The following is a 14,049-nucleotide window of genomic DNA, read 5'->3' as shown; positions in this document are numbered from 1 at the left end:
CACTCTGAAGACCTGCATACTATCATACCAATGATACCCTGTCTAAGGAAAGATTTTCTTTGGTGGGCAGCAGCTTGCAACCACAACAAGGGACTTCCCTTCTCACAACCCCATGATGCCCAGACCCTCACCACAGATGCATCAGACTATGCCTGGGGTGCACACCTGGATGTCAGGTGCATTCAGGACCATTGGAGCCCAAATCAAATACATCTGCACATCAACCAAAAAGAGATGCTAGCTGTTCAGCATGCCCTTACAGCTTTCAGACCCCTACTGTCCCTGGGGCCTCTACTGATCAAAACAGACAACACTACAGTAATGTATATCAACAAGCAGGGAGGGATTCACTCTTATCTTTTCTGCAGGCTTGCCATGACCCTTTGGCACATGGCCTTAGCCATGAAAATACACCTGCTAGCACAATTCCTGCCAGGCTCCCTAAATTCTCTGGCATACAACTTAAGCAGAAATGTGTTAGACCCACATGAGTGACAGCTAGACCACAGAACCTTCGCCCTTGTAACCCAGAAATGGGGCACCCCAAAGGTGGACCTCTTTGCCTCCCACTCCAATCATCTGCTCAGCAAATTCTGCACCAGGGAGCCTCACAGCAAGTCCTGGAAAGTGGATGCTCTAGCCTTCCAATGGATAAACCTTTTGGTCTATGCATTTCCCCCTCTACCACTCATTTCAAGGGTACTGCTCAAAATAAGGGAGGAAAAACCAAGGGCAATCCTGATTGCCCTAGACTGGCCATGCCAGCACTGGTACCCACTGCTGCCCAGCCTGTCACCCCTGCCACCATGGCACCTACCTCAGATCCCAACTCTCCTGATCCAGAAGAATGGAAAATTCATGCATTCCCAATTGCAGACCCACAACCTGGCAGCCTGGCTTATTCCCTGACCTCTCCTCAAGCTGCCATCCTAAGCAAACAAGTCCTAGATGTTGTACATGAGGCCAGATGCCCCAGTACTAGAAAATCCTATGCTGACAAGTGGAAAAGGTTTTGCACCTGGATCCAGCCTAAGGGAGCTGAAATGACACAGTCCTCCCTACCTCTCATCCTGGATTACCTAGCAGACCTATTACACAGGGGTTTATCCTTCTCTTCTATTAAAATGCATGCCTCTGCCATATCTGCTCATTACAGCACAGAGCCACCTCTCTTCTCACACCCTCTCATCAAACAGTTCCTAAGAGGGGCTAATGACTTAAGGCCACCCAGAAGAGCTCCTACCCCAGCTTGGGACCTTAACTTTGTGTTGAACAAACTCACCCTACCCCCCCTTTGAACCTGCAGCTTAAGCAGAGTGAAAACTCCTTTCTTGGAAAACAGCCTTGCTTCTGGACATCACTTCAGCTAGAAGAGTTTTAGAGCTACAAGCACTCATGGCTGTACAGCTCTTCATCATTTTTCATGCTGACAGAGTCTCCCTCAGGACTAACCCATCCTTCATACCTAAAGTGGTGTCCAGTGTGGCTCTCAACCAATCCATTCATTTGCCCACCTTTTTCCCACAAAACAAGGTGGGGAAAGGATTCCGCGCTCTCTAGATGTGCACAGTCAGCTCAGATTCTATCTGCATAGGACTAAATCTTTTAGAAAAAACTGACCAATTGTAAGTCAGCTTTGCAGCAGGGGCAGAGGGCAAGGCCATATCCAAACAATCTCCAAATGGATAGCACACTGCATCCATTTCTGTTACAAACAGCATGGGAAACTGCCCCCAAAGGGGGTCAGGACACATTCCACCAGGGCAACCTCCACCTCTGCAGCTTTTTTCAGAGGGGTCCACACCAGGGACATCCTGGAGGCTGCAACATGGACTACTTTTCATATCTTCACTAAGCAATACCACCTACCTATCTTCTACAAATCCAGGGCAGGCTTTGCCCCACAGTCTTACAGGGCATCCTAGCCAGCCCCCAGTCTTCTTGACTGCCTCTACCCTTTTCTTCCAAGTGGTAGTGGTTTGCACTTAAACACTAAGCTTTTTGAAAGATATTTATTGCTATTCAGCTTAGCTGTATTTATAACTTTGCTGTTTTATTAGTTTTTAGGGTTTCAAATGTTTTGACAGAATCTATTTGCTGTGTTTTTAAGTGCTTAATTAATTTGATTAATAGACTTTACTGATTTACTTTAATTGTTGATTTGATGAGATACTATTTAAATGCTATGATTATTTCATTTGAATGTATAAGTCTGAAGAAGTGGTCAGTTACAGATCACGAAAGTGCTTACTTTGTGTATTAAACAACCTTGGTTTCAACTATATACTCTTCAGCTGTGGTCTGTTCAATTTTTATTATATTTGTGAGGCTTTGAGGTTAAGACTGAACATCTACCCAGTTACAGAACAGTTTATTCTCTATGCTTTCTAAGTATATGTGTGAAAAATCTATTCAAAATAACATATTTTTTTAGAAGTGAAGAATTGGTAAAACAAAAGCTATTGCAATGTTTATACTGAGCTGTTGCTGACATATAATTCACTTACATTTTGTATGGTAATAGCTTATGCTGTAGTGTTATTAACTCTAACTGTATACATTAATGGAAATAAGTAAAATTAGATGTTTGTTACCAATTAGAGAAGTTTTAAGAATTAAGAAGAATGAGGAACCTACAGAGGAAATTAACAGCTACTGTGTGCTAAGTTATATTCACATGCTGTAATCAAATTTTAATATCAGGGTGTGAAGCTTAGATCAGATCAGCTGTGCGCAATGGCTAAAAACACACATTCAGATTAAACAAGCAGGAATTCTTTTATATGTAGTCAAGCCTGATTATGATACTAAAATTAGTAAAAAGAATACACATTTATGAATAATCTGCAAATGCACAAGGAATGAAATATCTACTATGTAAGATTAAGAAAAGACAGTATCAGTAAGTTAAGAAATGTATATGCATACTGTAATCTCTAATAGAGAGCTGATGATTAAATACCTTTTTTGATGGGAGATTTTAGAAGTACAAGTTGTATAGAATAAGGTAGAATACTAGTGGACAAATAAGACCAAAACATATATTTAAATAACAAACTGCTTATGAGAAGGATATGTATTACATATCCTACATATGGCAGAAATGTGAATGTACAAGATCTCATATAACTTAGAACATCATATAAAAATATTTGAAAATATCCTGAAATCTGCAATTTGAAGCTTGGTCATGTAAACTTAGAAGGTTTTTGCATATTGTATGTTATTAGATTCACCAATACTACCTGAAATAACTCATAGGTCAGATCTGAAATTTGAGTGTTATATTGCTGAATCAGTACATCCATTTTGATAGAAAGTAAAGTAGATTTTTCAATATGTTTGAACCCAGGAAGGGAGAATGGGGTTTGAATTAAGCACATTGCAACTTTTGAATGCAATATAGACTGCATTTTTTTGACTCCACAGAAACAGAAATATGTTCTCTTTGACCTTAGTAATACACATATTTTTTATGAATTAGTTTAATAACCTAAATTATTTTTAAATATTTTAATATTTATAATGTTGAATGCTACACAATTTTAAGCTATAGACACTTGTATATTTAAAATTAATTCAGAGATTTTATTACATCTATAAATGTGTGTATCTTTCAGCATGGTAAATATATATGTGCATTGATTTTCTTCTATATAATAGTTTAGTATGGTAAGATTACTGTCACCTGTAAGTTTTACATATATCTTTATCTCTTCAGGTTCTGCTTTAATCTACTTATTTATTTAAAGATTTAATTATAATAATGTTGAATGAATGAATAATTCAGGAATATTTAGTAGATAATTTATACTACTATTACATAAATAGGTATATAGTACACTATTTGTTGGATTATTTAATATTTGTGATTTAATAGAATAGGATCATTAAGCTTTTATACAGTAATGGGGGAAAGGTTTTAAATAGCAAAATATATAACTAAATTAGTAGTCCCTTATTAATTGTATCTGTTATATAATGTTATCTGTAAGTCACTGTAGCTTTTGACTAGTTTTTTCAAGAATTTTTAAATATTGGTAGGTAGAGAAATAGTATAGTAGTTTGACAGGCAAACTAGGAATGTTGGTATCCATGGTAGGTTGTGTTTTATTAGCAATATATACAATTACAGTTGTAGACTTGTTTTTGTCTTTTGTTAATTATGAGTTTTAGTAGTTTAGTTTGTAGAAAGGAAGACTTCAAAAAATGCGGAATGTTAAAATAGTAATGGAGGAATACATTAGAGTCTTGTATACAATTAAATCAATATGACGGATAAATGTCATATTATTTTTAAAATAAATCTTTATAAATACACAGTATGGATAGCTTTAATACATTATGTATTAATGTAAATTTAATAATGACAACAAATGGAAATCATTAATGAGATATCTAAAATTAAATAGTGGAGACATTATATTCTTACAGGAGACTCACTTGATAAAGATATACAATAGTTAAATAACTTAGGTTATGAAATGTTATCATCTACTTCTTTTAATAAAAAGAGGAGAGGAACTGCTATGCTTTGGAAAAAAAATACTGTAATGTCTAAGGTCACAGAATTCATTAATGATCCCAAAGTAATTTCCTAAAGTTCCTAAAGTAACCCCGTTTGTATTAATTAAACATAATGGCAAGCTCTATACACTAGCTAATTTTTACTGGATGCATGGAATAGGTGCAAGAGTGGCTAAAGATCACTTAAACTACTCTTTCAATGACTTTGTAGTAAGTTTAATTTTAGGGGATTTTAGCTTTATATCTACTATAGAAGATAGGAGTGAACAGAAGAAAGCTAAAATTCAGGCATCAGCTAAAAAACTAAACAGTTGAATTATTAATAATTATATAGTTGATTTAATAGTAAAAGCACAACTAAAGAACTAAACAGTTAGATTAGTAATAATAATTTAGTTGATTTAATAGTGAAAGCAGAAGATAAGTAATTGTTCTTCACACATTATTCTTATTTGCATGGGATGCACACTAGAATTGATAGGATTTATGCCTCTACAAATTCACTTAAGTGAATTGTTTTAAAACCATTTATTTCCTTTATCTGATCATAATGCACTAAGCATTACTATATTAATGGATATAAGGACATTTTAGATTATTTATAAAATCCCAGTATGTATGATGAAATTAAAAGAATTTAAGTATTACATTTAGGAGAATTTTGAGAATATTGTTTATCTTTGACTAATAATGGCCAAGATGGTAAAGTACTATGGGACCCCTTGAAAATGCAAAGTAAAGATAGAATGGGAAGATGGGCTAGTAATACAATGAAAGAGTGGGATATAGATTTGTTAGAAATACAAGGTAAAATATTCAAAGCAAAGTTTCAACAACAAAGAAAGTAGTTAATACTGAAGTAATTGAAAATTAATGGCAAAAGATCAAACAGTTTTAAAGCATAAAGTGGAGATAGCTTTAGAAAAAAAATAAAATTGCACATTATGAGATTACTTCAAAAATGTACATAGATTAGCTAATGATGGTAAGATGTTAAGCAAAAAGGCACAAATCAGTAATAGCCAAAATCTTACACTAATAAGCTTATTTCAAATATAGAGGAAATGCTTGGAATTTTGTAAAATATTCCATGAAGATCTTAATAAAGATACAAATAATAATCCTGATTATTACAAAACTGACACGTATTTAAAGAAAATTGTTCCTAATGAACTCAATAACCAATAATATTTTTGCTGAATAAGCCTACTACCCTAATAGAAGTAAAAAAAGCTTTAAAAAAGAAAAATGGTAAATTTCCAGGGTTAGATGGTTTAAGTATGGAATTATATAGTGTGCTTCTATTAAATAATTTAGAATTACTAGTGACATTTTCAGGATAATTCTGAGTGATAAAATAATTGCTGTGTCATGAATATTTTCTGTAATCTTGCTTATACTTAAACAAGGAAAGGATAAAAATTTAATTTCCTCATATAAACCTATTTCATTATTAAATGTAGACTATAAAATGTTTACTTCCATCTTCACTCTAAGATTAAGAGGTATAGTAGATTAATAAAGATCAAACAGGATTTATAGTCAGTAAATTAATGTATGATAATATAAAAAGAGTAGTAACTATCTTAGATTTAGCAAAATGAATTGACAAGAAATTGGCTGTAATTACTTTATATATAGAGACAGCTTTTGATTTTGTAGATTGGAACTACTTGTTTAAAACTTTAGAAACATTTGCGTTTCTAGAACAATTTATTGTTAAAATTGTTAAAATTGGATCTTATATTTCTCAAGGATTCACATTAAACAAAGGCACAAAGCAAGGGTGTCCCTTGTCCTTTCTACTAGTTGCATTAGTTCTCAAACCCTTAACTAATAGTATAAGAAGTAATGAAAAAATGATGGAGTCTCAATTAACAAGGATTTTCAATCTAAAAAAAACTAGCATATGATATTTTACTAACTATAGAAGATTTAAACTATTCAGTTGAAAAAATTTAAAAGTTTCAAGAAGTATCGCTGCTGAAATATAATAGTTTTAAATCAATTACTAGATAGTAAGTTTAAAGATAAATATAAATATAATTGGGAAGGAAAATACCTACAATATTTAGGAAAGAACTGTCAAGACATAAGCAAGAACTAATTTTGAAAACATAATTGAAATGTTTCGTATTAAAAATGGAATGAATTTTTTTTTTACTTTTGAGGATAGGTTCGTACTTATTAAATTGATTACCCAAGATGTACATACATATATTACATTCAGTAGTTGTAATACCTGACAAAAAATGTTTAAATAAAATGGAAAAAAATGATAACTTTATTTTTATGGTATCCTAAAAATCACAGAATTGCTTATAGAAATCCTATAATATTATGGGAGTATGACGCTATTAGTTTCCTAGATGTAGAATCTTATTCTGTTGCTGCAAAGTTTAACTCTGTTATACTCTGGATAGACTCAGCTTAGTTTACACTAGTCAACTGAAAACCTTTCAGGAGCAGATTATACTAAATTCTTATAAGTTTATCAAATGTGATAAATTAGAAGTATGTGAGAATCCTTTCAACTGGTTAATAAAATTTACCTTAGAAGGAAATTCATTTCAATTTTTGGACTCTGCATATATGAAATCAATTTTTAAAACAGTTAAAAATGTTGATATTAATATCTAAATGGAAATTTGTATGCTCTCACATTGCACACACCTCTAGATTGAAGGAAACTCAGAACAATATTAAAATTAATTTACTAAAAAGGAATGGGTTAGTATTATGGTATGATTGCTTTGAAAAATGAAGAGTTATGTTGCCAGAATATTTAATGAAAGATTATATGTTGGTTGGAACTGTTAACCAGTTAATATTATTCACACAGAACAATATTCCCCCATTATATGAATGTAAGAATGCTATCATCCAAGGTAAATTAAGCTACAAAGGAAACTTGTCCAAGTTATACAAGTTAATTATAAATAATAATAATTTTCATGCAAAATTCCAGAACTTTTTAGATAAGTGGTGAATTTAGTGACTCAATAGGTAGTTAGAATAAAACTTTTTTTACTTAAATCAGTTAGTCAAACTTCTTCAAGTTTATACTGGAAAGTTTTTATGTGGAAATATATACATAGAATGTTTATTACTCACTATAAAAGTTTAGTAAAATGAGTTATGTTTTTGGAGATATAGTAAAGATGTAAAAGCTGATTGGACACGCATGTTTATGCACTGTGAAAAATTAAATATATATTCAGAAGAGAAGTGTTTTTTTTAAAGGGACTGTGCTCTGATAATTGTTTTTAAATAGAACAATAATACTAATGAATGTTCCACTTTCTTCATCTGTAAAAGCCAAACAACAAAAAATGCTCTGAAGTCTTCTGGCAGTAGCTAGAAAAGTTATTACAAAACACTGGTACTCAAACTCAGTTCCATCATTCAAAGCATTTTTAAATTTACCAGCAATACTATGTAAAACTGAAAAAGAAGTGATCAGAATAAGATCTATAAATTATAATAAGACTTTTAGTGATTGGGATAGCCTTGAAATGTCAAGACTTTTAATGTGTTAATTGTACAAGATTATCTTGACGATTCCTAACATTGTATAACAGTATTTGATATTGAATTTCTTCTTTTTTGTGTATATAAATGTTATACTAATATATTTTTTTAAAAAGAGAATGTTTTACACAAGCCAACATTTCTCCTATCTAGCTTAATATCTCAGTTAAGTGACAAACTGGGCATTCCCTTATATGTATCTTTTTTGTTCTTTCTTGTGAAATATTCCTAGAATGTCATATATTGCAAGCATTGTTATTGTCCAAATTATTGGTACTAACACTAGAACCAGCAATCTTTCTATCATTAAGCATTTATTTATTCTTATTCCACTTTACATTTGTAACATCAGGATATAATTGTTTTCTGATCTTATAACCTATAGGTTTCTTATCAATCACATCCTTTTTTATCTGGCCACCAATTACAAGTCCACCAGTGCTTAGAGCTTTGTTCATTTCTCTATAATTTATTCATTTTAATATTCAAAGAACTCTCCTCCTCATCATATATATATATATATATATATATATATATATATATATATATATATATATATAAAATATATATATATTTATATTTATATATATATATATATATATATATATATATTTTTTTTTTTTTTTTTTTTGTTAAAAGTCCTCATGTTTACTGTACTGTACCAATTATTTCTCTAGCTTATAGATGCCACCCTTTCTTTCTTTTAATTCAAGTTAAATATGTTTAATAATTGATCTCATATTCTCAAAGGTGGTGTTTTAATTTATCTATTGCCCTTCTTTTGAAAAATGACAAAATATATTTGTCATACAGAGGTTGTTTCAAGATCCCAGTCCTCTCAGTACTTGTTTACTTCTAAGATACTTGCTCATTTTAATAATAACATTTTCCTTTTCGGCTTAATAAAATTGGATCACCTCTGAGCATTATAACAGTTGAACCATTGAACCATTGTTTGTTTTCTTCCTTTGGGTTCGTTGTACCTTCAGGATCGATCAGTGTTGATTCAAGAGTAATAATAACTATTGTTTCTATGTTAGTGTTTCATAAAAGTACAAACTAAGTGAACAGCAAACTAATATTAACAGATATCTCCTCCCCACTCTTCTTTATGGTGCTGCCACCCTTACTAACATCTCGGCTTCACAAAAATTAAAACTTGAACAATGCTGTAACAAAGCTGCAAAACTTGCAGTACATACCCATTTCAGAACCCACCAGATTAACCAAACAAAATATTTACATTAAAATGTGGAACAAATATTTGTATGCATATATGAGCATGTGATGACTTTTAAATTTACTTAAATGGATGTTTTTAGTTTACATAATTAGAGTGAAGAATAATGTGTGTTGTTTGAAAGTGCACCTGTTTATTTATTAATGTTTAATTCTGTACATAACTCAGCATCTTTTGGAATAATGTAGAAAGAGACTGCTTAAGTGATAACAAACTGGTCTTAATTTCAGGGTCAGAGAAGTGGTCAGCATTCTGTCCATTTCAGAATAGTTTCAGAACAGGACAAGGTTAAGCAGGTCTTCGTAAAGCAACACAGGTTACAAAGACTGATCATATAAACTGTTCTTTTCTAAAACAACATAACACAACAAAATAATTTGATAATACATTTGGCAGTTCAGCAGTTTACCAGCAATGTATGACTGTAACAATATATGAGTGCCTAAATTCAAAGCTGATAACTAAGTCAGGTCCTGAATCAGTACAAAGAAATAGAAAACTATTTTGCAAAAAGAGAGACACAAACCTCTACTGTATATATTTTGGGTTGAGGAAAGTATCCCTGTAAATAGTACAATGACTGTTTGCTTTAAGAATTAATGGATTTAACTTTTGTAACTCTGAGCCAAATCTGAAAAAGGTCCATGTAGATAAATGTCACATGCAAAATTAATTTTTAACCACAATGAGTAGAAAGTAGTGTTCACCTAACATTTTGGAGAGTTTGCACATGAAACAGAAGATGCCTATGTGTCTTCTAGTTACACAGCCAGTGCAGATATATATATTGTCTCTAGGTCTTTAGCATCTAGCCACATCATTTCTTTGTGTTTGTCAGGTAAACAGTCCATAGGTACAACCTGATGATTGAATTATAAGCAAACACAGAAGTAGGGAGGGAGGAAGGGCTGGATGGATGGAAGAATGAATAAATTAACTGGTGGGTAGAAAGTCGAATGATGTAAGTGATAGTGGAGTATGGCAGGGAGATGCGTGGTATGGTCACTGGATGAATCTGTGGGTGCTCTGGTTTTCTATAACATTCCAAAGTGTAGGTGGATTGGGGGGCACTAAACTGTCCATAGGTGTGTGTGTGTGTGTGTGTGTGTGTGTGTGTGTGTGTCTGTGTGTGTGTGTGTCTGTGTGTGTGTGTCTGTGTGTGTGTGAGATATGGAAGAAAGATCTGGCAACCTACTTCTGTTTCCCCCTTTGCCACATAAGCTCCACGGAAAGTAATGTGTGTCCACGGGTCACTCTAAGAGTTAGCTGCAAGTTGTAAGAGAGAGAGAGTGCATTAACAATAAATAGGTTTGGAAAAGAAAATTCTACAGTGAGGATGGTGGTGGTATCACTGAGTTCTGGGAAGGAAAGAAGTTATGCTAACTGATGTACAAAGTTTAGCCTGGACTAACAGTATTCTGCTTTGCTTCATTTACAGATGGAGTCCACAAGAAGACACCAGAATCCTTCTTTCCAGATTTGGCTGAGAAAAAAAAATAATTTGGTCAATTCATTTGTGTGTGTGTTTGAGTGGGGAGCTGATGCTTACTTTGCAAGACAAGCTTCAAAATGTGTCCTTTAAAGTGATTTGCTGATGTTTCAAAACCTACCTTTGCACTACAGCATGGAGTGCATAAACTCCTAAACATCACTTTCTCCCATCAGAAAACATTTTAGTCATCACTTTTATATTTAAAATTAATTTTAAAATTTGCATTTTCCTTGCACTAACATCACTGAAGATAAAACATGGAAGTTTAATCTCAGTGACATAGACCTAGGAAAAGCATCTTTTGCATCCGTAGACTTTAATGGGTGCAGCACTGCGCATATACTAAGGTGCCCCATTAAAGTCTGTAGACTTAGCCTGTGTTCCCCTGTGGTAACATCACATCTGGAAAAGCTGATTTTTTTTGCTGTGGTTTAATAAAATGTTTACGAAGCTTTTATTAAAAAAATGGGCCAAAAAAGTTAGAAAGGACAAGCTGAAAAATACATTGTAGCACTTGACTGATCAAATGCTGCGATGTATACAGAAATGTTGGCAAATCACTTCAAGTATAACCTTCCCACTCATCTTTCTCAAAACCATAACGTTTGCTTGAATCCAGAAGAGGACTGCAGCTCAAAAGATAAAAAGAACCAATGCATTTTTGTTTATTCCTCCACTAAACAAGTAATTTGTGAACTGCAGTACCAGAATAGAGTTGCATATTGATCTTAACAAATGAAACACTGAAAAGTTATGGTTTTAAAAGATTTTAATTTCAGAGCTTCACTGATCTTTATTCCACAGCTTATTGTCACTCTTAGGCCTAGACACACTTTTAAATCACTGGGAGGCACAAGGGGTAACCAGAGATGTACATGCAGAACTGCAGTTAGAGGCTGAGTATGACATTTATAATAATAAAATGAATAAATAAATAAAAAGCTTTGTCAGATTTTACCCATGCTGGTAGACAGAAACTTCTATTGTTTTCTGTTAGGGTGTGTTGGATAACTCCATTTGACAAACCCTGCGTTGTCTTGCTTTCAGCTGTAGTAGCGTCAGAGCATTCTTTGACCATCGAGCCTCTCTCATTTCGAAATGCTGTGATGGCTCAACAGGATGTTGCAGGTTGTTGATGCCTGGTTTAAGAGCAGTAAGTCACTGTACTCAAAGCAGTGCTTTACACCCTGTAATAAAGTGATGAAAAGAGATATTCTTTTAATAGAAAAGGATGGCATGATATAGTCCTTCCGGTGGAGAAGGGTCTGTGATGTCCTGGAGCATTAGAAGCTCTCACATCTTCTCTTTCAAAGGACCAGCAGTGTCATCATCCCCATGGTATGTGTTTCATGGGAAATGATTCAAAAGCTAGACACTTATTTGCTTGCTTTGTAGTAATGGACTACAGTCTGATGTTCAGATAAGCATATCTCCTGATCAGCTTCCTTGGCAGGAATCTTAGATTTGGTTTTCTAGGGTCCTACTTTTGTTTTAACATTTAAAAATGTTTGCACTATAGCTAATGGGTTAAAGCAATATAAAGAGTTCAGGATGAACTGCGCTGAAATGGGGTGTGCTAATGTATTAAGATACGGTTGCAATGCTAAAGTTTAATGAACTGTTGTGAACTGATTATCACCAAAAAAGATGTATAATTTGATGACAAACTGTGTAAATATAAACATCAAATAAAATGCTACAAGCTGACATGTTATGTTTGTGTTGAAAGCAAATGAATTAGCTGTTGTGCACAGAGCACAGAATTCCCACTCTCGTGTACCAGTAGAGGGTAGTCTGTCTTCTGTACCCCTCAGTTCGTATAACCCTCTCGAAATTTGCTACATGCTGAGGGAAAATGAACACTCCAGACTGGCAGTGCCCATAATTTCAAACAGCTGTGTCTCACACAATTAATTACAAAGAAAAAAAAAAACAATCTCACACCAAACAAGCAAACAGTTATTTATTACATTACTCCCAAGTCAGACATATATATGAGAACATGGAAGTTACGGGGATGATCTGTAGCTTACTTGAGTATAGTCTATGTGAAAGAAAAGAAAACAGCAATGAAACAAGGCCTCTTTTCTTGACATGTAAAGAGTTTGAAAAGAATGACTCAGGGAAACCTTTTCAACTTTTAAACTGCAGCTTTAGAGGACATGTGACACAGTGGCATTTGCTGATAGATAATTAATGGGTACTACGAAGAAATATTGTTTCACAGAAGCCGACCTAAGCAGTGTTAAATGCTAATGGAAGTGAAACAAAATAAATATTATTAAGGTCTTAGTCTCTGACTGGATGAAATCCTAAGGAAGTAGCATATCAGCCTGAGAGCAAATACAACAAACGCACATCCTTAGTACTTTCTCTATTAATATGCTGAGTACAACTGTATGAAGAAAGTGATCGTTAGTAGCGGTATGTATAGTATTCACAGAAAAGGGCACTCAGATTTTATGATTTCACTTAACTAGTTATTTTTTTATTTTCATTTATTTTTATATGTATATAGTTATTTTTGCTATACTCAAGTTGCCTTTTTGTTCAGGCAAAAGACATGAGAATCCATGGAAAATGTATGAAGAAATATTACATTACCTGACTTTAATAATAATCATGAGAAGTAAATATAATATTATCATGATTACAGGCCATGTAATGGCAATAGTGTAATGCAGTGTTTATTAATATTGGGTCAGGAAGTAGAACTTACAGGAAGGACAATGGGCATCCAGAAATGACACACAACTGATAACATCTATATATAAAACATGCATACCAGGCAGTCATATATTAAAGAAGCATCTGCTATTGTCAGATGTTGCCTGATAGCATAGGTTGCATGCAGCAGTGCTGTAAATTTCTAGGAAAACAAACTTATCAAATAGAAGTGTACCTACTAGCAAAACCTACAGAAGAGAATAAATAGACCAAAACAACTCTTCTCCGTCTAGACCGGTACAGATATGGATTGTATTTATGTAAGATTCAGGGATCATAGAACTGATTATGTAAATTATCAGAGATCTTTGCTCCACAGAAACGTTTGGTGCTGTGTGACAAATGTACAATTTTCTGAAGGAAAATCATTTAATTACATGTGACATGGATGGGATCTAGATAGCCCACTACTCTCCATTTGCTTATTTGTCCTAAATCTTTTGGGAAGTACACACAGCTGTTTGCTGGGATATGTAAACTAAGATATGTTATTTTGTAGGGGCGAGTATAGTGGTTATGACAACTCTCTAGT

General features: G+C 33.4%; 1 protein-coding gene across 1 annotated transcript in view; it reads left to right on the top strand.

The window, feature by feature from the left end:
- Positions 1 to 12,497, top strand: part of LOC122811593 (TAP binding protein) — a 73,501-nt gene extending 61,004 nt beyond the window's left edge. Inside the window, exon 9 of the mRNA XM_044083544.1 lies at positions 10,737 to 12,497. The gene's annotated coding sequence lies outside the window, so the exon portion shown is untranslated. The remainder of the gene's footprint in view (positions 1 to 10,736) is intronic.
- Positions 12,498 to 14,049: the final 1,552 nt, after the last annotated feature.

The sequence above is a fragment of the Protopterus annectens genome, chromosome 9.part0, assembly GCF_019279795.1.
Source record: "Protopterus annectens isolate FY-2018-M chromosome 9.part0, PAN1.0, whole genome shotgun sequence".
In the NCBI taxonomy this organism is placed as follows: domain Eukaryota; kingdom Metazoa; phylum Chordata; order Ceratodontiformes; family Protopteridae; genus Protopterus; species Protopterus annectens.
This window is presented reverse-complemented; position numbering and strand designations above follow the sequence as displayed.